Genomic DNA, 27,426 nt, shown 5'->3' with positions numbered 1-27,426 from the left:
CTTTGAAATCCAGCTTTAGACTGACTTTAGCTCAGCTGTGATTGGCTTGAAAGGATGTATGTCGTTACAATGCACACTTTTACAATGCATGCACTTACAACGCATTTTTTACAACGCACAATCCATTACAACGCATGACATTACAACGCAGGACACTACAACGCATTTTTAAAAACTACCTTTACAACGCATTTCCATTACAACGCATACTACCTTTACAACGCATACCATTACAACGCATAATATTAAATTGCATTTAAGGTAAGTATTAGATAGTATAGGGGTAAAAATTACTATTCTAACTCCAGGGGGTGCAACAGTAGGGTAAGTGTTGGATAGTATAGGGTTAAAAATTACTATTCTAACTCCAGGGGGTGCAACAGTAGGGTAAATGTTGGATAGTATAGGGGTAAAAATTACTATTCTAACTCCAGGGGGTGCAACAGTAGGGAAAGTGTTGGATAGTATAGGGGTAAAAATTACTATTCTAACTCCAGGGGGTGCAAAAGTAGGGTAAGTGTTGGATAGTATAGGGGTAAAAATTACTATTCTAACTCCAGGGGGTGCAACAGTAGGGTAAGTGTTGGATAGTATAGGGGTAAAAATTACTATTCTAACTCCAGGGGGTGCAACAGTAGGGTAAGTGTTGGATAGTATAGGGGTAACAATTACTATTCTAACTCCAGGGGGTGCAACAGTAGGGTAAGTGTTGGATAGTATAGGGGTAAAAATTACTATTCTAACTCCAGGGGGTGCAACAGTAGAGTAAGTGTTGGATAGTATAGGGGTAAAAATTACTATTCTAACTCCAGGGGGTGCAACAGTAGGGTAAGTGTTGGATAGTATAGGGGTAAAAATTACTATTCTAACTCCAGGGGGTGCAACAGTAGAGTAAGTGTTGGATAGTATAGGGGTAAAAATTACTATTCTAACTCCAGGGAGTGCAACAGTAGGGTAAGTGTTGGATAGTATAGGGGTAAAAATTACTATATTATGCGTTGTAATGGTATGCGTTGTAATGGTAGTATGCGTTGTAATGGAATGCGTTGTAAAGGTAGTTTTTAAAAATGCGTTGTAGTGTCCTGCGTTGTAATGTCATGCGTTGTAATGGATTGTGTGTTGTAAAAAATGCGTTGTAAGTGTAGTGCGTTGTAAAAGTTGCGTTGTAAAGGTTGTTCCCCGCTTGAAATCATGGCTAGGTTCTGAAGTAATATTTTTCACTCAATGTAGGCTACATTTTCTGGGTGACTTTGGCCATAAAAACGTACAAATTCATATTTATGCTTCTTCTTATCCAATTTTGATCATTTTGATGTCTTTGTTAAATTGGTTTACCATGTACCTTTTCCTGTGTAATTTATGGTAGCCAATATATCACTTTGCTCATAATCAATAAGTTAAGCATATGTTTTAATGTTATCCTGCTTATCTTGTAAAAATGATGCTAAGACAACATATAATAGCTTCATATAGATTAAATAGTCAACATAATAGATAACGGCCAGAGAAACACAGGTTTTATTGCTGGTTTGCTATATTTTAAAATGCACAATAGTTATGACTCCAGGAGGCAACTGTTGTGCAGAACTGCAGGAACAGCTCTAGACATTAAATAAAGAGGATGTAAAACGATAAGTACTTTTAAGTGTTTTTAAAGGAGACATCATTATGACCATTAAATAGATTTTACTGCAAAACAGCATTAGCACAATACCACTAGGGAATATTTGTTCCTGTGACACTGCAGAACTGCAGGTCTGCTGTCGCAATAGCAGAATAAATGGCTATGCCTTCTGCTTTGCAATTAGCAATGTCCTGTTATCTCAATCAAGATGTTGTTACAAGGGTAATTTCCTGAGAAAATGTGTTCTACTGTCTCTCTGACAGTATGCTACCTTCTAGAAACTGTGATGCTTGACATAAAACGATGAACAATCTCAGAAATGCCAGTACTCATTTTGTAAAGTTATGTTTTCTTTCACACCCTTGAACAGCCTAAATCATTTTCTGTGATGCAGAAAGTGTAGCATATTAGTTTAGAGAAGAGTTCTTTATATGAAATGTTAAATGTTTGAAATGACTCCTTTATATAATATTTCTGTGTTTACTAAATGCACACATGCATCTGTAAAATACAGAAATTAAAAAAGGAGTTTGTGTCAAAGATAATCGCAATCACATAGTAAAACGTTACACTGATATATTGCACAACTGGGGAAAATTGTCATGTTGATAGGGTCTGTTCAATTCTTTGGAGATAACAAAAGTAAGAATAAAGGAGATGTGGCTTACCGATGACTACTTTATTCGGCCAGAGTAATTTATTCAAGAGTAAAACTCTCATTCGAATTTACGTACCACATTTATGGAACATTGTAGCAATTGCTTCACGGGAGATGGAATATTTATCAATTTTTATGAAATGCCCTTTGGTCATTCCCCATCATGGGGACCCATTGGGCCATATTCAATATAACAATGACCCGTGAGATAAACATAAGGGTTAAGGTTATGGCTCATACGCTGATCCCAGGAAACTAGCAAGGACATGCTATGTTGTGTGTTTTTGCATGACTGCACTTACCCTGTGAAGAATAGGAATCGTTCTCGTAACCCAACTCCACAACGGGACTAAGGGGCATATTATCAAGGACGGCGTTAAAATTATCGTCGCTTTAGCGGCAGAAAACTGCCGCTAAAACGGCGATAATGGGTTTGATAATACTCTATGGAATTCCAATTGAAGCTCAGGTTAGATGTCCTTCACATCTAACATGGGCTTCCATTGGAATGCTATATCATGTCAGGTCAGGATCGCCCACTTTGCATCTCATTAGAGATGCAAAGCTGGGCGTTAGTAATCCCCACGCTAAAGCAAGGTTTCCCCCGTTAGTGTGACCTTGCTAATATAGCGATAAAAGTATTGCCGCTTTTCGGCCGAAAACGGCCGCCAAAGCGGCGATAATTTTTTATCGCCTTGTTGTAAATATGCCCCTTAGAGAGCAAAAATCCAGTGGAAGGAGCACTTTGCAACCAACCTGTAATTCCAAGGCAGGTGCCAGCAGGATTAGGTCAACAATTGTACTCGTGGCCTGGATTGCATGTAGCATTACATACATGAAAAGAGGGAGCTCAATGATACTTTTTAGTGTTTTAAAGATGGACTGACATCCCAGAACTTAAAGAAAGTGAAATTAGTGAAAGGAAGGGGCTGAAATGATTTCTCATTTGTCAGTAGAGTTAGTTCTGCTGCATACGTTATCTCTTCATCCTTTTTTGTGCATCCGTTTAATTCATGGAAATGGGCAATGATATTCATATTTACATGGAACATATCCTCGTGCAAAATATCACTATAAAAAGCTGTTCAGTGCCCTGTTTTCCCAATACAGATGCCACTTTTCGTTTTAAAAACTCTGCGTGGTTGTTTTCTGCAAATGTCATGCCCTTTTGCAGAATGTGTTTACGGACATAAAAAGATGTGCTCTAAGGGTATATCTTTAAATATCCGTAAATATAATAATTATTGCTTTTAATCAAACCTTAATTTACCTCTAAATTTATACAAAACTCTCAAGATCCCCCAATACTTTGTAAAGTTCACAAGACCTATTTTTTCAAATGAACTCAACTGTTGCACAAACCGTTCATCCATTATACCCCAAAAAGCTGAACTCAGGGACTGATTCTAAGAAGCAGTCGTACATCTACACTCGTAGGTGGTATGATAGAGGCATGCATTGCTAAACCACGTGCGCCTCTACCACGCAGTCCGAACCATGAATGCATCTTAACCACGCATTCCTTTAGTACGAATGCCTTTAACACACAATTTCATGGTAAAGACATGAATGGTAAAGGGGTATGCATGGCTAAGTTTGCCACTACTCGGACCCCCACCCTAAACTACATACACCCTACCTGTCCGGCCGTCCTGAGGTCCAAAACCTTCCCCCAAACCCCTCCCACCCCTACGCTGTCCCTAAAACTACCCCAATCCCTTCCACTGCCCTTAGACCTAAGACCTAAACTCTAATTTCTAAAATGACCCCCGAACCCCCTTAGCTCTAAAAAAATACCCCACCCACCCCTAAGCCCTAGAAAATACCCCATTTACCCATTCCCTTCCCCTAATCCTGAGGCCTAAAACCCAGCCCCTTTACATACACTACCGTGACCACCCCACCTCCTGCGCTGTCCCAACCCTCTCCAAGGCCTAACACCCAAACCCCTAAAAAAAATACAACCCCAACCCCCATTCCCTGAAAACTACCCAACCCCACAGCCCTAAAAATTATCCCGATACCCCCAGCCCTGAAAACGACCTGGACTCCTCAGCCTTGAAAACTACCCTGACTCCCTTCCGCCAGACCTGAAACTACTCCGACCCCCAACCCTGAAAACGACCCCAACCCATACAAACTTCCCCCACCCCCCAAAACCCAGCCCCACTTATCTCACCACGTCTTCAACTTCCTTGTCCGTGATCTTCCTGCTTCTGAATTCTGCTAAGCTGGAGCCAACAGCTAGACCACCCACTTCCTTAAACACGCATATGCTTGGTTAAGGCATATGCGTGTTTAAGGCAAGCGTGGTAGCGCTTGCTTAGTCGAAACATGCGGGGCTGAAGCCGCGGTCTTCCGCATGTTTCTTGCACCCGTATGTTTTCTACCTTGAGTGGTGCAGATTTTAGACTGTTCCGAACTCACCAAACTTTTCCAGGTTATGGCTGGGAATCCTTCTAAAGACACTCATGTCTTTTTTTTACTCAGTAGAAAAAAATACAATGAATGAAAATAAACAAAGGAAGTGCAAGCACACTTCCAATGTTTATTTTTGTATTTTCCCCATGGTGAATCAATTTACACTCAACCCTTACCATTTTTGGTCTGGCCTGTAGGCAGCACACATGCACTATCACTTGTGACAATCCATCATCACTCTTATTTCCTTGCTTCTCATTGATCAGCACATGCATATTTCACTTCCCCTTTGTGCATTCATCCATTTTATGAGGCATGTATCAATTGGTAGAAAAAAAAACATCCTTAAAAGTTCTTCCTTTCTCTGGAAAATGCCGTATGAGGCTGACTGGATCTGCAGTCATTAAATCCCAGAGTGCTCCAAGACTTTCTAACTCCAATCCCAAACAGAAAGAGAACAAGTTATGGCCCTGACAAAGGGGAGGATCTCATTTCCACAGGGAGTTTCTAGGGGGATCACAGCTCCTTCAGGTATGATAGCAGGAGCTATTTTGAATTAGGTTTCATTACAAGGTTTGTAGTAAAGCAAGAAAAGGAAGTTCTCCAATCATACGTGGGTAATTTTTGAGAAAATAGGATAGGGGGGTAAGGAGTTTGCCAATCACTCCTTGGTTTACAAGACTGTAACTGACACTTGCCAAGGAAGGATGTCCACATGGTGGGAAAGAATATCTTCCACTTGTAGCTTTCTGCCAGAGTGATAGACTGCTCAGTGGGAACTCGCATTAAGGCCATCTGGCCTCATGGTGCGCTGCCCAGCTTCAGCCTCCACTTTTGCTTGCTGGTGGACTTTGAAACCAAAAGAAGTCATTCAATCTGTAGCTAAATTCTTGGACAAAAATGCGGCAGAAAACCTATCCCTTCAGCAAACTGACATCAGTGGCTAATCCAGCTTTAGTTTGCTCATTGTCTGCTCATCTGCAATTGGCCTGATATCATAGCTAGGCTCTGAGCTGGTATAGCTGAAGGCGCGCCTAGGGCAAGCCCGTCTGCGCCCGTCCGCGCATGACCGGACCCAGGGGCCAGGACTTTTGGCCGTTCAATAGGAGGTAGAATTTCCTACTCCTTTGAGCAGTTATATCAGTTTAGAGATATGTCGCCCCGTAACTGCTCACTGAGGTTAGCTAAGGACTGTCATAAATGTCCTCGGTGCGGCTTTGGTTTAGATTCTTGGGCCCGTCCGCGCATGACCGGACCCAGGGGCCAGGACTTTTGGCCGTTCAATAGGAGGTAGAATTTCCTACTCCTTTGAGCAGTTATATCAGTTTAGAGATATGTCGCCCCGTAACTGCTCACAGAGGTTAGCTAAGGACTGTCATAAATGTCCCCGGTGCGGCTTTGGTTTAGATTCTTGGCGTACGCCCGCTGGGGAGAAATGCCTGCCACTTTTAACGACTTTCAGGATGACTCTTTTAAACTGCCGCTCACTACCTAGACACACCATAGAACTTTGCCTGCTCCTTAAGGAACATGGTTTAGATGCCTTGTTTCTTACAGAAACTTGGCTCTCAAGTGTATCTGATCCAGCGGTAGTACAAGCCCTGCCCCCTGGATATGTGATTCAGAGACAGGACCGGGAAGGGAGCAGAGGAGGGGGCCTGGCTATTATTTTTAAAGACAAATTCAACTGTCGGATTGCACCTGGCCTGATCCCAGACTGTGAAAGCTTGCTTTTTTCACTTGGCTTGTCACCTACATGCAATTTTTCTGGAGTCCTCATTTATCGCCCGCCGGGCCCAACGGGCCTCTTTATCAGGGAGCTCCCGGATATTTTAGCTAAAGCGGTCAGCTCCTTTTCTAATCTCTCTGTTTTGGGTGACCTCAATATTAATTTGGATCTATCCTCTTCTGCAGATGCTGAGGCAATCATAGACAATCTGGGTGCTGACACTCACACTGAAAGTGCTCGCCCCTACCCATCAGAAAGGCCACCTCCTTGACCCAATTTTTTCCAACACTGACAGTCTTGTGGTAGGAAATCATACCCCCTTGCCTTGGTCAGACAAATATCTGGTCCCTTTTGTTTGGACAATCCAGGAGGGTAGCCAGCCACGGGAAAAGGGAAAAACATGGTGCCAAAACTGGTCTAAACTTTCTGTTGAATCTTGGGCATCTGCCCTTGACAACTCCAGACCGGTTTTGGGGGATGACCCTGAACGGGATAACCACATAGTTAATCTATGGCTGGAATCATCCTTAGATACACTTATCCTGGAAAGCTGGGTGACTAGGAAAAAAGATGGGCTCTGTGTAGCATGGTATTCCCCCAAACTTAGAGAACAGAAACAATTATGTAAACGCCTGGAGAGACGTTGGAGGAGGGACTTTTCAAGTGCGGAGAAAATTAAATACAGAGAAGCTATTAAAGTCAATAAAGCAGGAATAAAAAATGCCCAAGCTGAGTATTACGGAGGAAAGATTATCTCCGCGTCATACTCCCCCAGGCAAATTTTTAAAATCATGAAATCCCCCATCAAACCCCCTGCGCCGCCACTGCCATCAGAGGACATCTTAGGACGGTGTACAAGGCTGGCACAATTTTTTCATAAGAAAATTGATGACATCTACTCCACCTTTACTCCTCTATTGATCTCAGCAATGACCCCTGCAGAGGCAGAGCCCCGATTGTCGGAGCCCCTCATTGAGACGATCCCTCATATGGATACAAAGTCCCTTAAAACCTACATGGAGCAGATGAAATCTGGCTCCGCAAGAGATGCAGCATCTCCTGTGACTCTTAATCGGGATTCTGACTCTGTCGCAACAATTATTTTGGAGCTTATTAACAGTTCGCTGTCCTCTGGAATTGTGCCATCCTTATGGAAGCGAGCTATGGTCAGAGCATTACTGAAGAAACCTTCCCTGGACCCTGAAGTGTTTGCCAATTATCGGCCAATCTCACTCTTACCAGGGATCGCAAAGATATGTGAAAAATATGTTAATTTTGTGCTCTCCACTTTTTTGGAGGGGAATGAATGTCTACACCCCTCCCAAACGGGTTTTAGACCCCAACAAGGCACAGAGAGAGCCTTGCAAGCTGTGGTCGAAGAAGCCAGGAAAATTGTAGACAGTGGCGGGTCCGCAGCTATCATATTGCTCGATCTCAGTGCGGCATTCGACACTGTTAACCACAACTTCTGATTACAAGACTTAGAGAGGTTGGGGTGTCAGGAATCTTACTTAAATGGCTTGAATCTTTCCTGACAGACAGGTATTTTCAGGTCTTTGAGGGTAGCACTAGCTCTGAAAGAATGCCACTACGACGTGGAGTGCCGCAGGGCTCTTCACTGAGCCCTACACTCTTTAATGTCTATCTGCGCCCATTGGCCGAGGTGGTCAAAACCTTTGGGGTTAACATTATTACTTATGCTGATGATACTCAGCTGATTGTGTCCCTCAACAGCTTGGATAATACTAAGAGCAACTTGGCCAGCTGCCTGGAGGGGATCTCCATTTGGATGGATAATTCCTTCCTAAAATTGAATGCGGCCAAAACCGAGTTGATGCTCTTGGGTAAAACTATTAATATGGACATCAACACTCTCTGGCCGAAATGTTTAGGGGTCCAGCCTACCCCTAAAACTCAAATAAAATGTCTTGGGGTGTGGCTGGATCACAGCCTGAATTTTAAGGAACAGGCACACAGGGTGGCAGGTACCTGCCATGGTATTCTGAAAATGATCAGAAAAGTCCTTCCACTTTTGCCATTCGTTGCCAGGAAGCTTTTGGTGCAAGCCCTGATTTTCTCGAGGCTTGACTATGCCAATGTGCTTTATTTAGGGTCCCCATCCACAACCATTAAAAAATTACAAACAGTTCAAAATTGTGCGGCCCGATTGCTGCTGCAGGTTCATAGGCAGGAATCAGCTAAATCTCACATCAAATCTCTGCATTGGCTCCCGGTGGCTGAGAGAATTCAGTTTAAGGCCTTATGCACTGTTCATAAGGTACTCTCAGCTAAGGCCCCATTGAACCTTCGATCCATTATTTCCCCATACCTCCCAAACAGATCTTTACGTTCTGAGAAAAAACATCTAGTTATAGTTCCCAGAGTATATCGAGCTCGGAGTGGGGGACGTCTTTTTTCCCTCATTGCGGCTAAAGGCTGGAATCAGCTCCCAGATCATATCCGACTTGAGACCAATCATCTCACTTTTCGTAAACAACTGAAGACCCTGCTGTTCTCCGCAACTGTCTGAACGCTTGACTAACTGGTGGCTTGTCTCTAGCACTGGGAGGCCTCTGGTAGCCATGCGCTCTATAAGTACTATTCATTCTTTCATTCATAAATCACTAGTGCTTTACATTATCTAGGGGCTATTTGCTGTAAAAATGTACAGATTCATATTTTTGGTTTCCCTTATCCAAAGTTGATCATTTTAAAGTCTTTGTTAAATTGGTTGCACAATGTACCTTCTCCTGAGTAATTTAAAGTACCCATTATATCACTTGGCTCATAAACAATAAGGCAAGTGAATGCTTTAGTGTTATTCTGCTTTCTGATTAATGTCTTTATTGGTGTCCTTCCACTACTTGAGCTAGGGTGGAAGTGTGTTATTTGCTTTTACTCGGTCATCTTGCTTCCTACTTTGTTGCTTGTGCCTCCTCACTCCCAACCCTCCATCTTGCATTGTTGCTGCTGTCCTCTCCGCCCCTCTCGATTCGTCGCTTATTTGTTGACGGGTTCACCTGAAAACCTTTTTTTTTATTTTCCTCTTCCCAAGGTCAAGTGAAGTCAGCCCTTTCACAGCATATATTATTTTTTTTTAAATCCAGATGTAGTAAAATAAACATTTGATGAGGACCAGTGTTGCCAAATCCCTACCTGCAGGTCTGCGCAACTGTTGTGCTGGTGAATTGCTGCCCTACACCTCAGACTAAAAAAATTCCCTTAGAATTCGGAAAAAAAGATATGTCTTGCCAACTGCACTGCGACGACTGTATAGGGACTCAGCACACAACTTTAGCCAAAAATAAGCCCACTGCCTTTAGCAATTGGATCACCATCTTTTTTTTTTTTACGTAGTTTTATATAGCGCGAACTTGACCCGAAGGTATCGGGTATCAGAGCGCTTTACATAGCACCAGTTGCGTTACATGAGGACACATTCATTTTTGTTAGGCAAGGGGAGATTAAGTGATTTGCCCAGAATAACAGGATGTTCAGCGTCATTGCCGAAACTCAAACCCAGTTCCCCAGATTCAAGGTTGACCGCCCTAGCCGTTAGGCCAACTACTCTCTTAGTCTCTGAACTGGTTTGTTTTTCTTCCAGTATTTCTGTGGGTGTAAAAGCAAGCAGGACGTTATATCTTCTACAATGTAAAGCTTGGTAGCATTCTACAAATGTATGACCCAGTACCCTTCAGGTAGGTAGGGGTCACCAGCAGAATGTGGTTCTCTTCTCCAAGACACGTTTTTTTGTTTTAGTATGAATCTGTGCTAGCTATAAGGCTTATCAATACAGTTTTTAACACAGCACCAAATAGAAACTGTCTTACAGAAGAGCCTATTCAATAAGTAGGGTTTCAGTATGGGGCTTGCTGCTGATATCTGTGTATGACATAAAGCTCACAGGTTCAAACACTAGCTGGGCTGACTCTGTCTCATTCATCCTTTAAAGGTCGATAAATTGAGTATGGATGAAGTGGGTAAAATACAAAATTGGTGCTTTTTAGGTACTCAACTGACACAGTGCCGGTGTAGTCGCTTGTGAGGCATTTTATTAGCTTACAGTGGGTGCAGAGCCCTGCCATTGGCAGGTGGCATGCAGCCTGCACGTCCTATTCTTATGTTTGAGACTCTTGTGGAGCATGGCTAATGTACTGGAGTCCTTCTACTGCTCATGTTTTGAAAGCTACTATTTTCTTAATGTTCAAGCACTCCATGAAAGTGCTAGTACTTGAAAGCTGTTGCCCTTTTATGCTTTCTACCTCTGTCTGTGTTGCCTGTTCGTGCTGTCGGTGTCATTGTTTGTCCTCGTCAGCTTCATTGTTTGTCCTCATCCGCTGTCTGTGTTATTGCTTGCTCCCACCAACAGTCTGTGTTTTTGCTTGTACCACCCACTGTCCATGTTGTGGCTTGTCCCCAATTGCCTCAAGATAACTCTTTGGAGTAGTTATTTTATGAGTTTTCCTGTTTTCATTTAACCCTCTGTATCAATTGAAACCTTTGCTTCTGTCTCGCCATAAACTTCAATGTGTTTTTTCTACACAGATCAAAGTGAAACAAGACAAATAGTTGCAAGTAATTCAGAGACATTGATGGTGATGTGTGGCACCCTATTAAATAAACACAATTACAAGTAAATGATAGCCTGATGTAACTGGTTTTGTACTCATAAATGGTTCAGTGTGTAAAATTGTAGTCCTTGTGTATGCAAAACCCAAAGTTGCAATGTACCAAGGGAACATTGCCGTTCACAAATGGGATTGTAAATTATAATGTTAGCTTTGCAAACTTGTGAGACTCACAAAAATAAATAGGAGATTAAAGAATTACACCCTTTCCCTGCAGTATGCATGTTCATGTGTCTTTTGTTTGCAACTGCTACTGTGGTTGCAAATCACTGACTGGATACAGTCACTTCAAAGGTAGTGGCATTCATGTGGACAGTGGAAGCGTTCTTTATTGGATAGCTTCAGGGACGGACTGGTCGTAATGGGCATCTGGTATTCTACTGGGATGCTGGAAGGGGACCAGCCGATTTTGCAGTGGATAAGGCTGTTTTTGTTACTGGTCACCGTTTTGCAGTGGTACTGCTATATCAACCCCCATTAACAAAAAGCAGCTGTGGGGCTGGTCTGTTAAAATTGGTTGGGCTATTTTGGGCTCCCAGTCCATCCCTGGACAGCTTCAATTTTTTAGAATGTGAGCTGTTGGAATTCGGGGGGAGTAGGTGGTCGTCCAGGGAGTGCTGAATGCTTCCCTTAATGGTCCTTTCATCATGCAATGTAGGCATTATGCAAATGTCGGTGCGGGGGTGGAGTTCAGTTCTCCCTTGCAGGTTTCCATCCTTGCAATCATAAACATTTGGTAGGATTTAAAGGAGCCCTGACCTATTAATAATAACAGGTAGATTTGTCTGCAATCCCAACAAATTTATTATGTGTTTTAATTATTTAGCACACCCATAACATCCAAAAATATTATTGGCCGTCTTGCAGATGCTGTGCAAACACTGAGCCTGCAATGCGACTGGAGATAAGTGTATTGGACCCTTCGGGTAGAGTTACTAAGCTTTTGTGCCATGCTTGCAAAACGGCACAAAATCTTTTTTTTCTAATTTACTTTCCAACGATAAATTTGTTTAGCGCTGGAAATAACGTGAAAGTAATGCGCACTACTTTGCACTATGGGGGCGAGCCAAGGGTGGTGTATGGGCGTTCCCAAGCAACCACCCAAGGTTTTTCACGCTAAACCAAATGTACTAAACACTGTAGATTGTGTTTAACGTGAGAAACCTGCCCTCCGTTTAAACTAAGCGCAAGGAAGGAGAAATGCTTTCATTTCTCCTTCCTTTTCTGACTTTGCATGCATGCTGCACTGTGCAGCATTCATTCAAAGTGAGAAAAGCTTTCCCTTGTGTCTAGGCATAGTATTTTGTACAGGAAGGATATCCTTCTTTTACAAAACCTATGCTGTACTCACACACACACCCTAATGCCATGGCGCAATGGTGTGTGGGTGGCGCACGGCAGCTGTAATCAGTGCCGGCACAGGGGAAAGGGGAGGAGAGAGCCATATCTTGGAAAATAGGGTGCTCTCCTGCTCGTTCTCTGTCACGCAATGTATACTGTATATCGCGCATAGTGTATTAAGTCAGTGGAATCCGAAAGTGTTATAGTTGCAAAAGAAGACGAGACATTGATGATTTCAGGAGTCTTCTTTATTAGTACTTTTTATCACCACAGGTTCTAGTCAGCTGGAGTCAGCTGTGTAATGTTGAAAACAATCATTGGGCAAGTACCAACAGGGGCAATGGGATAGGGGGTGACGGAATTTACCATTTCATAAGATTATAACACACCTCCTTACATAGGGTAGCCAAAACGGAGAGGGGAAGGAAGCAAAACGGGAAAAGAGAGTAGAAGAAGAGGGAGCAAGGGAAGGAGGAATAAAAAGAGAAACATGCACAAGAAAGGTAAGGAGTGATACAGCACATGAGCTGAAGAGTTAACCGCAAAACAACAAGTTATTTTACAGAAAAGTGCCTAAGTCACACAGGTTTTTATTTGGTTCTCTGAGATCTCCTGGGAGCAACATTCTCAATCCCACTCTCCTGATCAGTACTGACTTCAGATCCACCCACCTCTTGTGAGAGACAATTTTATCCATGCTCCAAGTTTGTCCATTTTCCAGATGGACCACATTTCTGCCAACGCTGGCTATTATGATAGGTTCAGAAAATCTGTAAGCCTCCCTCCTACGTGGTTTGAGAAGGTCAGCATGGACCCGCTCTCCTTCCTCAAACACTTGACTTCGACATGTTTGGTCTGATCATATCTGTCTTATACTTGACCTGGTGTTCATCCACCCTCCTGGAAATTTCGTTGCGGTCGGCAACAGACATTCCTTTCTTCCTTAACCCTGGAGGAGATAGTCTGGTCTTAGAAACTCTACCTAGTAAGGACATAAAGGGGGAAATCCCAGTGACACTATTGGGGGTAGAACGATAAGCCCAAATACTATCTTGCAAAGCAGATTTGGCAGGGATTCCCAGTATCGCTGCTCTTTGTAAGCATTCTTTGAACATGCGGTTTATCTGCTCTACTAACCCTTTGGCACTGGGACAGTACAAAGCAGTCTTATGATGGGTAATGCCCATATCAGATAAGAATTCTTTCATGTTTTCTGTTGTGAATTGCACTCCATTGTCAGTAACAAGTTTGTCCGGGATACCCTCATCAAATAAAGCACTTTTCAAAAACTGTATGAGGATATCTGTGTTGATTTGGTGCACACACTTAAAAACCACCCAACTAGTGAGATAGTCCACCAATACCAGGATGAAATGCTCATTCAATTTTTTACAATTGAGTGGACCTAATATGTTGAGCGCTAATTTGGATCATGGGCAGTCAGGGACTTCTACAGGAGACAGTGGAGGCATACAGGTTTGGTGGGTTTTATTGCTTCAACTACACTCCAAACAATCTATTACAATGTTCTCTGCCATGACATCCATGCCCGGCCACCAGTAATCCAGATGGATTTTGTTCTTTGTGAGACTGCGCCCTAAAAATCCTATGTGGGCCTATTCCACAATTCTTTCCCTCAGTTTCTCAGGTGGGATGATCTCCTCGCCTCTACAAACATTTCCCTCTTGTATGTTTAATTCCAACCTCACCTCCCAGTATTTGCACATGGACACTGGGACTTTACTTTTGGCAACAGGCCAACCATTTCTTATGTATTCTTTGAGGGAAATCATTACTTCATCAGTTTCTACACAGCCATCCCACTCCTCCTTATTCAAACAAGACAGTTTAAGTATGACATCATCACATTCACCAAAATCAGTAACTTTCTATACCTCAGGTGGTGAGCGGGATAAAAAATCAGCTACAACATTTTGTGTTCTGGGTACATATTTGAATCTAAAGTTATATCCTTCCAGTCACAGAATCCACCTAGCTATTCTGGGGGTGGTTTTTATGGACCCTTTCATGGTGAATGCATATATGAGAGAGTTATGGTCAGTTTTTACAGTAAATGGTATGCCCCACAAAAAGAAACGGAAATGTTTAATCGCCCAAGAGCAAGCAAGCGCCTCTTTCTCAAGCATGGAGTAGTTTACTTCCGCACCTTTAAGTGCACGAGAGGCAAAGGCAACCAGGCCTTTATTGCTGGCATGAGTGCAAAGAACAGTGGGTTTGGTGGAACCAAACCTATCCAAGGACGGGGCGGAAGCAATGCCCACCTTCACCTCTACAAAGGCATCATGACAATCAGTGTTCCATAGGGGGTTCTGGACTTCAGTAAGCTCCACAACGGATCCACTATGGTGGCATAATTGCAAACAAAGTTAGAGTAATATTCTGATAAGCCCAGAAATGATTTGAGGTCTTCATAACAAGTCAGGGCAGCAGTATTTTGGATTGACTCCACCAAATCTAATTTGGGCTTGATGCCATCTTGTGACATGGTGTGCCCGAGGTATTCTACTGGCCCCACTCTAATACGACATTTCTCCATTTTTAGAGATAGGTTGGCGAACACCCTCCTCAGCATGGTATTGTGCTACTTCATATCTTTCCCATAGATGAATATGTCATCCTGAAAGCAAGGAGTTCTGGGAAGGTCCTTCAGCACATGTTGCATATTCCTCTGGAAGGCAGCGACTGCTGAAGCCAAACCAAAAGGCATACGAAGGTATTGGAATGCCCCAAAGGGAGTTACGAATGATGTAAGATGATGAGAGTCTGGGTGAAGCTCTACTTGGTGGTAGGCAGAGGAAAGGTCCAGAGCACTAAAACAACTCGCTCCCTTGATAAAGGTGAGGACCTTATGAATATGTGGCAGGGGATGTCTGTCCACCCAGATGTTCTCATTGAGATCTGTAAGGTCTACACAAAGTCTGATTACCTTACTATATGCTTTGGTGGTGAGGACTATCGGGTCTAACCACTGGGAACTTTCAATTGGTTCAATGACTCCTAGTGTTAATAGTCTGTCTAACTAAGCTTGGAGGGGGGCTTGCATCATATGGGGATGGGCCTATCTTTGTGTGCAACAGGTTTAGCGTTGGATTTAAGTTCGAAGGAGAGTTGATTATTTTTTAGTAAACCCAACTCCTCAGAGAAGACCTTGGGGAAATCATTGTAAACCTCCATCCCCCCAACCAACAGATTCACCAATAGAACCTGGTCAGGACTGTTGGGATATAATTTGATACCCAGTTCCCTTTGGTGCCTCCACCCCAAGAAATTGGATCCTTTCTGTGTGACATTTTCGCCACTGTACTCCTGCCCTTGAATCCTATCTCCATGGTAGCCATTCCTAGCAAAGGTATGGGGTCACCATTGTAACCACCAGGTTGAATATCTAGAAGTTGCATGTCCTCTTGCCAAGAGGGAAACAGTTTAGCAAACATATTAGGTGTAAGGGGAACAAGAATCAGCAAACACAGTCACTGGATTTTAATCCAAGGTGATCTGACATGAAGGAAAATTAGTTATGTCATTTATATTTTATAGTTGAATACTAATTTAGTATCGGAAGAAGAGTCATGTTCAATTGACAATACTGATTTGGAACACTGATCTCTACAGACCCTAGCCAAATGACCATTTTTACCACATTTATGTTACAGCTGTGGCTTGGCATATAGCATTGTTTGCTAAATGACTTGGTCTCCTACATCTCTAGCACTTGAGTTTGGTGCCTAAGGGAATTGTGTTTGTAATTTTATTCTTACTCTCTTTTCCCACACTATGTTTACTTATAACGTTGACATCTGCTTGCTGGTCTCCCTCCCCTTTCATGGCAACCATACAATCAGCGGTATGTTTGATCCCAACTGCTATATCAATGGCTTCCTTGAGATCAGGGTTAGCCACTTGGAGTCTTTTTTTGAATTTTTGGGTTGATGGTGCACCTGACCAACTGATCCCTGATGAGGAAATCTTGAAGAGACTCAAACTCACACATGTTAGCCTAGCCCTTTAATGCAGCAACAAAAAGTTTAACTTTCTCACTTTTCCCTTGTATTCTTGAAAAGAACTTGTGTTTTTCCAGCATGTTTATTTTCTTCCCAAAATGTTTTTCTAGCTTGTTTACTGTGACCTGGTAAACATTTTCATCTTCTTCACTATCACCATCCCCACCCAAAGAAACAGAAATATTATCATATGTCTTTCGACCCTCAATACCTAAATTGTGGAGTATGTAGTTTATGCAATGGAGAATATTTCTCCCCTCCTATAGCAATTCGGTAGGACTCCATTAACCCAAACCACTGTTTCCATGGTAGTAGGGGTTCACCCACCTCATTCAGAAAAGGGTGTGGTTGAGACATATTTGCTGTGGCCATATTAGTACACTGGGAATCTCCTAATGATAAATGCAAACGTAGAGTTAAGTTAATTAGGAGTACTTAAAAAGTTGTTAATTTGGAAAAGCTGTGCCCATCAACGAGAAGAACTGACCAGCGGTACGTGAGCACAGAGACGGTGACTGAAGATTTTCATGAACTGCAGGTTGAGCTGAGTAACAGGTAGCTGATAGGTTCACATATGAGTTCAAATGTAGAAAAGCTGTGTCTGTCAGTGTGAAAGTGGACAGGCAGTTAAAAATGGAAAACGTTGAAGAGAATATGGCAAAAGAGCTCACAGCGGAGTCATGCTCCCACACTGTTTGTAATAACAAATAACAGCTGTGCCCATCAGCTCGCAGCAGACAGGCAGAAAATGGACAAAGCGAGAGTAAACGAGGCAGTTCACAACGGAGATAGGCTCTCACGCTGTGAATGAATACCACACACTGGATGTGCACCCTAATACAGCAGGCAATTGTGAATAATAAATGGGGCAACTCACAGCAGAGTCAGCCTCCCACACTGTGGATAACAATGAGGAAAAGTTGTGCCCGTCAACGAGCAAAGTGACAGGCAGGCAGTAGCTTGATCCGCCTAAAGCTGAATGCGGAATGACACCACTGGAGGCCGCCTACTAACGCAGCCCTGCCCCAGGAAGAGTTGCCGCGAGGAAGCCGGGATTGCTGCGATGAGGAGACCTGATGGGTGGAAGGCAGCGCTCCTCGGGTAAACTCATGGCGGAGACCCACTCCCATGCTGCATACTCAAGTGAAGAGACCAGGCTCAGTGGAGAGAGGCAGCACATGCCATGAGGAGTGCGGGTAGGCAAGGAACCAAAAGATGATCACTCCATCTACACTGAAAGGAAGACACTCAAGGCGGGGACAGGTTCCCACACTGCAACACTCAAGTGATGACACCAGAGTCAGTGGAGAGAAGCAGCACCTGCCGTGAGGTGTGCGGGACAGGCAAGGAACTAAAAGACGATCATTGCCTCCACACAGAAGACGAAGACTCATGAAGTGGAGACAGCCTCCCATGTCGGAACACTCAAGTGTTGAGGCTAGGCCCAGAGGTCAGAGGGAACCCCTGAAGTAGAATGAGTGGCAGATAATCAATCAAACTTCAGTGCAAGACGGAGGTAGGCTCCCACACTGTTCCTTTCACAACAGATGGAAGGAGGCCAAACATGTAAGCAGAATGATGGGCAGCAGCAAGTGAAGAAAGAAGCAGAGCACACAGTCATGAACTCCCACAGCTGACTAGCAGAAGCAGGTGGACAGCAGTGGAAGATGTGAGGTAAGAGTAAGACTTGTAATCACAGGTTCACTTGTAAAGTGGTAAAGGGTGTACAGCTGGCACTGGAGAAAGCATTTGGGGTGATGGTGAACTGTCCCCACACGGTGAATCTTCGCCAAATGTTGCAAAAGAAGACGAGGTGTTGATGATTTAAAGAGTCTTCTTTATTAGTAATTTTCACCACCAGTCAGCTGTAGTCAGCTGTGGAATATTGACAACAATCACTGGGCAAGTACCAACAGGGGCAATGGCAAAGGGGTGGCGGAATGTACCATTACATAAGATTATAACAGTTATCTTTCAGTAAGCAAATAATACTTATGTCTTTAGGAAGCAGAGGATTCAAATTCTAAGCTGATCTTCTGAGCAGAAGACTAATTCCTTTTGATAAGTAACACATTTTTCAGCAAGGACTTCCTAGAGTGGAATTCTGCCTATTTGAGACTAGTCTGTGAAAGCCTTGGAAAACTGCTTGTATCCAATATTATTCTTGACTGGATGGGGAAGTTAGATTGCAATTCCTGGGAGGTTTTTGTTTTATCTTTCTGCAAAATTATTTTGGAATATTAGCTACTATGAAAACTGAAATGGTTGATTTTTTATAAATAATACAATTCCTTTTGATAACGCCTACTTAAAGTTGGAAGTGTTCTACTAAATGATTAAGGTTTGCTAGGGAAACAAATCGGTTTTACACTAAGGGCAAGTCCAGTTTCCCCAGAGTATGCAGTTGTCACTGAGCCCTATCAACAGGAAAAAGTACTGGTAACCAGCTTTTGAGAGACTAGGTCCACTCCCTGGGTAGTCATAAGTTAGCAGCTCAGTTTACGTACAAGGGGGGTGTAGGCACAGTATCAACACAATTATGACAGTTACAGTCAAAGATAAATGTTTAGCCCTTCTGCCTTCCATATATCCACATTCACCTACAACCTCTGAAAGAACATATTATTAAGCCCACCTCAATTATTCATAATTCACCACTCTCCCACATTCCTTTATTACTTTTTCCCTTAGCTTTGCTGTTTACTGCACCCGACCGCTAAGTGTCATGTTTCTAAAGAAGTCCCATAACTGAAAGGAATGAGAACCCATACAGAAAATCCCTCTGAACTCCATCCTTTCTTCATGCATGGATTCCAATAAATGCTAGAATTAAGAGTTTGAGGTACCCATATTATGATTACTGTATTTGTTTAGTGTTTAAATTACTGGATTGTGTCACATTGTGGCTGTGGATTGCCCAAGTTTAGTAGGATTTTCAATACAATGACTTAGAATAAAAACAAAGAGCTTGATTTAAATAATTGTGGGCAGCCTGCTGTACCGCCATGGGGACAGATTAAATAACTCTGTTCTCATAATAGATAGGCCATCTGCCTACTCTACAAATTACCACCAAGCAGGCGATCATTTGTAAAATTATTGCCAGGAAAAGCTGTCACTGTGGTTATTGGCAATGAACATTATTCTGTGCTATGGGGCTGCTTCAGCAGGATGTCACCCCGTAGCAAAGAGTAATTGTTTTTTCTCTACAAAAAGAAAATCCCAAAATGGAATTTTCTTTTTGTAAAGAAAAAATATAATGCTTGATTCACCATGTGTGTCTTTCTTCATGGTGGGGGAGCATATTTCAATTTTACTGTTTTTTTTACCACCAGGTAACACCTGGTGGTAAGAAACAATAAAACATGAACTCCCTGCGTATTTTAGTACAGACTTTTGTCAGGTATATGGATAGGCTGGATCTATATGTTAATTAAATAAAATAATTTTTAATGTCCTGTGGTCCTGGGATGTGACAGCTAAGTTCTATTTTAGTGGGTAGTCAGAAATTGACAAGCGCCCGCACATTCCCTTATCTTTGCTGCAAACAGCTCCTGGACTGAGCATCTCACTCACTCCAGCAGCAAGTTCTCAAAAGCCACCAATTCAATCCTTAGCCTTCCCCGCCCAAAGACCACTGGTGCCATTTTAGCCATCCAATTTTTTTTTAAGTTACAGTGCGTCCCTGTGGCCACTTATGGGGCTGAGATTTGGGGTATTGCAAACAGCTCCTGCATTTAGCAGGAAGAAAATAGGTTTTGCAGGAAACTGTTGGGTATCCCCATCTCTACCCCACAATACATTTGCCACAGAGAACTTAATCTTAATTTTCTATCGGACTTTATACGTGCTCGACCTGATCTTTTTTGGTTATCAGTATGGAAGAACCAGGCTGCCTCCCTTACTAGAAAGATTATTAATGACTGCGTTATGTGTGAGAAAGGGATGGATATTCCTTGGTTGAGTGGAGTGCACCAAAGTTTGCGCAGTGTCAACAAAGAATGTATCTTTTTAAACCCAAGCACAGCTGAAACTGTGTCTAAAAAGGAGTTAAGAGATGCCCTCTATTCTGTATATAACATAGAAAGGATTGGTTTGGAATCTAAGAAATCTTCTGTTCTTAGCTACATGTCTATTGAACAGTGTCACCATCCCCTACCCATATATCTCACCCTATGCATGAGTCATTGGGAAAGAAGCCTACTATTCCGCTTAAGAGCAGGAACTGTCAGATTTGCACTGTATTTTCCCCTTGGTTACCACCCTAACCTCGATCACGTACCATGCCCTTGTGATGGGGTGAGTGGCCAATCAATTTTACACTTTTTATTTTTCTGTAAGTATTATATAAAATACATAAAGTGGCTTTTATATCCATTTTTTAAAAAGATAAGGCCTATTAGTTTGGATAATGCTTACTCGTGTTTAGTCTCTCTGGCTGATGAAGAGTTGATTTTTCATACAAGTAAATTTTTGAGAATCGCTACCAGAGCACGTAAGACCATGTCCTACCCCTGAGATTTTATTATGATTGATTATCTTTGCACAATTGTAGGATGACATAATGTTTAATATAATAGTAATTTATTTATTTATTACCAATGAAGTTCATTTTAACTTGTAATCTAATTCACCAAAATGCTATGGTTATATCATTGTAAATGTTCTCATTGCCATGTATTTCTAAACTTTCCGCTTGTCACTTAATTTGCTATGATGCTGCACTTTTATGGATACTAAGCGAACCCAAATAAAGTTTATGAACTGAACTGAACTGACTACTTGTCTGCCCATATAAATTGTGCAGGTGGACATTTATTAATTTCTCTGATAGCCCTTACTCTACAGGGCCATAAGAGAAATTTGGCCACGGTGGAGTAGGAGTAGTATCCACCGTGCCCAAACTTAAGGTGTCCTCAACATTAAAATAGTCATCTGAGTCAGCATGTTGGTGGGGAGGGAACTCCATTGCTTCCTGCTTCCTTTTTTTTTAATTATTATTTAGTTCGCAGAAAAAACATCATACATAAATCAATCAATTAAATCAGCCAAAATATTGAATCATTACATATAGTAACACAAAATATAACTCACATTAATTCATGAAAACATGAGCATGGCCTCGTATAACATCTACTACTCCATATATTATAGCATTGGCTGCCAAATTTCAAGCCCAAATTGTTTCTTCCTCAAAGATCGTATACGATAGAGGCTATATTCTAAATTAAACACATTATGAAACTTAGAGCGCCACATTTCAAATGGTGGTGCATCTACTTGCAGCCACATAGATGCAACACAAAATCGAGCAACAGCCATCGCTATAAATATAAAATGACGAAAAGGATAACATATGTGGATAGGTTCAATATCATCACCCACACCCAATAACATAACCTCTCTAGATATATGAACATCTACCCCAGTAGTTTGCGATAAAAAAATTCAGAAATATCATATATATATTGTTTAAGGGCTATACAATCAAAAAATACATGTACAATATCAGCTTTATCCGCCTGACACCTGAAACATTTCCCATCATGTATCCCACCCCACTTCATCATCTTAACAGGTGTACAGTATAAATTAAACAAAGTTTTATAGAGTTGTGTGCGTAAATTTGCCGTCAATATGACTTTACTTGCCATAACAATTGAGGATTGCACATATGAACCAGAATTGCCGAATCTATCCTTCCATTTCGCATCCTGCACCTCCATATCATCCCGCTGAGTTGCCAATAGACTATCATACAAAGCCCCAATTTTAGCTTTTTTTAACAATGCCTCTAATAAATCATTTGTTGCTATAAAGGTGCATCTACAGTGTTTATTAATAAAATCTCGAATTTGCAGATATTTGAAGAAGTCGTGTTTGGATATTTTATAACGATCCACCAATTCGGAGAAGGGAATGATTGACCCATCCCTATAAATATCCCCTAGACGTCGTATCCCCATGCCCTGCCAAATAGCCATTTTTGTGTCCCAAAACACCGAAGGAAAAATTTCCATAGAGTTAAATGGTGTGTAGTAGCTGATCCGATTTATAGGAATAATTTTTCGTATCATCTTCCAGGCTTTATATGCAGCAAGTACAATTTTGAATCGAGTTCTTTTAAAATAACTTGGTTCATAGAACTTAAGCAGGGCCTCCCTCGCCTGAGTTCCCAACAACATCTGGTATATATCCGGAGTTTCGAAGGACCTTGCTTCGGCCCCAGTCACCAAGTATTGCATATTCTGCAAAAAGCAAACTAAATAATAAAAAGTAAAATTCGGCACACCCCATCCACCACGTGTCAATGGAAGTGTCATATATTTTGAAGCCCGTCTACTTTTTTTCCATCCCCATATAAACCTATCTACAATAGACTGTAACTGCATTAATTGTGCGCGTGTCAACTCCAGCATTACCGTCCTGAAATAGTACATTGCCCGAGGAAGTAAACACATTTTTAAAACATTACAGCGTCCCACCATTGATAAATGTAGGCACTCTACCTTTTCCAATTGCCGTTTTGTAGCGGCAAGTATACCTGCCCAATTTACTTCAACTATCTCTTGAGGTGACATTCTAATCTTTATGCCCAAATATCTTGCTTCCGGTGTAACACGCGCATCGCCAGGACAAAGTCCCTCAGTACATACAATCTGAGTTTTAAAAATATTTAACTTATACCCAGCAACTTCCCCATACTGCTGAGTCTGAATCTCAATCTCTCTAATTGCCTGCTCCGGATCAGATGTTACTACCACTATATCATCGGCATAAGCGAGAACACGCGTCTGTTGATACCCCACTAACATTGACTTTATACCATTAGTGGTTTCCAACATTTGCACCAGTGGATTAATATAAATGGCAAAAAGTAAAGGTGAACAGGGGCACCCCTGCCTGGTGCCCCTGGTTATATATACAAAAGGTGACTCTTTCCCCATCGTACAGATTCTAGCCCGTGGTCGTTTATACATAGTCTGCAAAGCTAACAAAAATTGCGGACCAAACCCCATCTTTTGCATTGTGGCCCACAAAAAGGGCCAAGATACACGATCAAATGCTTTTTCAGCATCAAGAAAGACTAACCCTATATGCTCTTGACAGATATTAGCATAATCTATCAACGAAATTACCCTATGTATGTGGTTTACCGTGCTCCTACTAGGCAAAAAGCCATGCTGATATCGAGAAACCAACAATGGTATAATTTTGGCTAATCGAGTCGCGAGGATTTTTGAGTACACCTTGTTGTCAGCATTAATTAATGATATCGGCCTATAAGACCCCGGATTTCTAGAAGGCTTGTCCGGTTTCTTAAATATGACTATATTAGCATCATCCCATGATGGTGGGAGATTTCCACGTTGGGCTTCTAAAAACATAACTAGCATATCGTCCTTAATGATTGGGAAAATTATCCGATATACCTCCAGGGGAAGTTTGTCCGGCCCTGCCGCTTTCCCTGACGCTAACCCCACTATCGCTGTTTGTACTTCTAACATTGATATTGGGGCTTCTAGTTCCTCTCAATCAGCTAACCCTATCTCAATTAAGTCTAGGTTATGAAGATATTGCTCTATAGTGCCCTGCGTCGCCAAATCATGAGTATATAATTCTTTGTAATATAAATGAAACACCTCCAATATACCTTCTATAGTCTCTACTACACCACCTTTACCATCTTCCAGTGCATCTATTCGCTGTGAGGTTTGTCTACCCCGCAGCCTTTGAGCTAGACATCTCCCAGTGGTCTCGCCATATTCATATCTCTCAGTTTTATAGGTTTTAAACTGAGCAGCAATATCTTGACTCCATATCTCGTTGATTCTAGCCTTGCAGCGACCCATCTTTGCTTGCATCTCTTTAATATCCACTTTTGCTCTAACCGCTTGAATAAATTCACATTCAGCTTTTTTTAACTCCTCACATAGACCCAGCATATGTTCTTTCCGTTTTTTCTGCTTTGCCCATCCATAACTAAATGTTTCACCCCTTATACCTGCTTTCAGGGAATCCCAAATCATTGGTTGAGCTGCCGACCCTTTATTGCTTTCTATGAATAACATGGCCCACGTTTGAATATGGTGGACATATTCCTCATCGCTTAACAATTTTTTATTAGATGTGAAAGATCGCTGCCCCCTTAGAAAGGTAAGGCTAACTAGATCCATAACCACAGGCCCATGATCTGACGAAATCCGAGGGCAAACCTGTATCTTTGAGCCAGCAGCCAACAAACGGGGTAAAAATATATAATCCAACCGAACACACTTATTATGCGGGGATGAATAAAAAGTATACCCAAAATCCCCATCATCATGTTCCCTGACCATCCAGCCATCAACTAGTCCATGATTTTGTATCAATTGATGTAGGGCCCTAAACACTTTGGGCTTGCGTCCTCTATAATTAGTAAAATGAGGTTCCCATGTCTGTACATCCCCATGAATATTGAAGTCCCCAGCTAATATCAAAGGAGTCTCCCAAAGAGACAGCTCAACATTTAACAGCTCCAAGGTCTCAACCTCATCCAAATTGGATCCATATACTACGCAAATGACAATCTTAACTCCCCCCAAGATACATTCAGTAATAGCCCACCTCCCAGCATTATCCACCCTCTCTATACCCGTACTGACTATACCATGGCGTGCCATAATCGCCACCCCCCTATTCATAGTAGATTGCTTGGAGGTAGATAATAAATTAAATCCCAGCTCCAATAATATCTTACGATTATCCCACGGGACATGCGTCTCTTGCAGACAAAGAATATCGGAGTTGATCAGCCGCAACTCAGCAGCAACACGCTTCCTCTTAAGACTATTGTTTAGGCCACATACATTAAATGTACATATGCGCAAACTCCTATCTGCCATTGCTAAAAAAATGCCCCTTGACCATCAGATTTTTCAGAAAATAGATTCTATAATTCCTACTTCTCATGCTGCGAACTGAAATTTTACCATTTACCCCCTTCCCACCCAGAACCCTACACCCCAAGTGCCCCTCTAAACCTCCCAAACACCCTCCCTCTAATCCCACCTCCCCAACCAGACCGTGGCCCTCCCCAAACAATAGGGCATTAGGGCCGATTGCCCTTAAGATGCTTATTGATTAGCCCATTGATACTCGCCCCCCCCTCTACATTTTGTACAACAGCCAAATAAGAAAAGCAATAATAAAGCAAACATAAATTAACAATAACAAATCCAAAGAGAAACCAGTCGTTAGCTTAGTATCCATAAAAAAAAAACAAGCAAAAACAAACGATTGTCCTTAGCCCAAGGATAGAAGATATTCTTTGGCTTCAACATCGGAAGTAAAGTACCTAGTCCGGCCCCTATTTACAGTCTTCAAAGTAGCTGGTTGTAATAGAAATGCTTGTGCATTTTTAGCTTGAAAAAGATTAATCAATTGCCGCAACTGCCATCTCTTCTCAACCGTAGAGTGGCAATAATCCGGTCTCACAAAGAATTGCGTTCCTTTGCCAACCCTCTGTTTGTTTGGCCTAGCCAAGTCATATAATGACTGCCTAGCCAAGAAGTTATTGAGAGAAATCAGGATAGCCCTGGGTTGTTGCGGCGCTTGTCCACTCCTTACAAGTCGTTGTCGAAAAGGAAATCTATGCGCCCGTTGTATCTCTTGCGACCAATTCCATTCTTTAAAGTCTGGGAATGCTTCCTCAAATAGCTCAACTACAAATTTTCAGGCGTCCTGCCCCTCAAGTCCTTCAGGCACCCCCAAAATGCGAAGATTGTTACGGCGCAGGCGATTTTCCAGATCGAACAGCTTATCCTGTACATCTTCTTTATTAGCTTTAATATCTGCAACTGCATCCTTTTGAGCCACCATCTGATCTTCAAGCAGTGAGATACGAGTCTCAACTTTCCCCATCCGGGCAGTAAAATCATTGCAAGTTTTCGCCAATCGTCTGACTATATTTTGCAACTTTCTACATGCAGTATGTGTTTTTAAATTTTCAGCTCGTGTTTCCAGCCTTTTCGATGAGATTAATCTATAGATCGCTTCCAATGATGTATGATCTTGGCCCTCTTCTGCTACTCCCCCACTAGCTTGATCGGATAAATCAAGGCTTTCCAACACCCTCCCTCCACTTGAGGGTTCCCAATCCAAAGTTTCAATCGTCGACAAACCAGTTACTCCTTCCTTGACTTTCTTCCGCACAGTCTGTACCTCTATAGACGCCCCCTCAAGAGAAGGGTTCTCAATATGGCCTCCAACAGTGGAAGTCATATCGCCAGGTCCCTCCTCGTAAGATTGGATATGTTCTTCTAGGTCCAATTCTTCCAACTCTTCCGACTCTTCCGAATGCTCTGAAAGTGAGTAAAATTCACTATCTTTACTGCTGATAATAGATTCATCCCTATCCTCCCTGATAGAGCCAGTCTCAGCTGGGGGTGCCGGGTCATTAGAAGCATCTATAACCCCCTCCAATGGAGCAGCATGCTCCGGAAAACGACCACTGTCCTCTGTAGATAATCCTCCTTGTTTAGAAATATCAAAAGGATCATTCGCAGAGGTCGCTGCTTTTTTCCCAGGAATTGTCTGGAAAATCTGTGATATCTTAGGTGTCCCTTGAACAGCGCCTAGTGAGGAGGTATCCTGACACGCAGCGCCAGATAGATCTTTTAGGCCCTTTGCCGCTAATGCTGCACGTGTCCCTACAACAGACTCCCCGGAGGCTCTTGTTTTTCCACCTCTAGCAGTTTTGGGCGCCATATCAAACAGGGGAGAAGTAGCGTCCAAAAATGTTCAAAAATGCTCAGTAGACACAACAAACCGTCAGTTTCAATTTCAATTCCAGTTGCTGTAATTCAATACTTTTTTTCCCCGTAGCTTTAACTTTCCTTTAACTTTTTATATTTCTTTCTTTCCCTTCTCCTTTCCTCTCCTTTCCTTAACTTTCTCTTCTCCCTCACGGGTTTTAATACAGGTTTGATACAGGAGCACAGGCTTTCTCTCCCCGTACCTTC

The sequence above is a fragment of the Triturus cristatus genome, chromosome 7 (genome assembly GCF_964204655.1).
Source record: "Triturus cristatus chromosome 7, aTriCri1.1, whole genome shotgun sequence".
NCBI lineage: Eukaryota > Metazoa > Chordata > Amphibia > Caudata > Salamandridae > Triturus > Triturus cristatus.
This window is presented reverse-complemented; position numbering follows the sequence as displayed.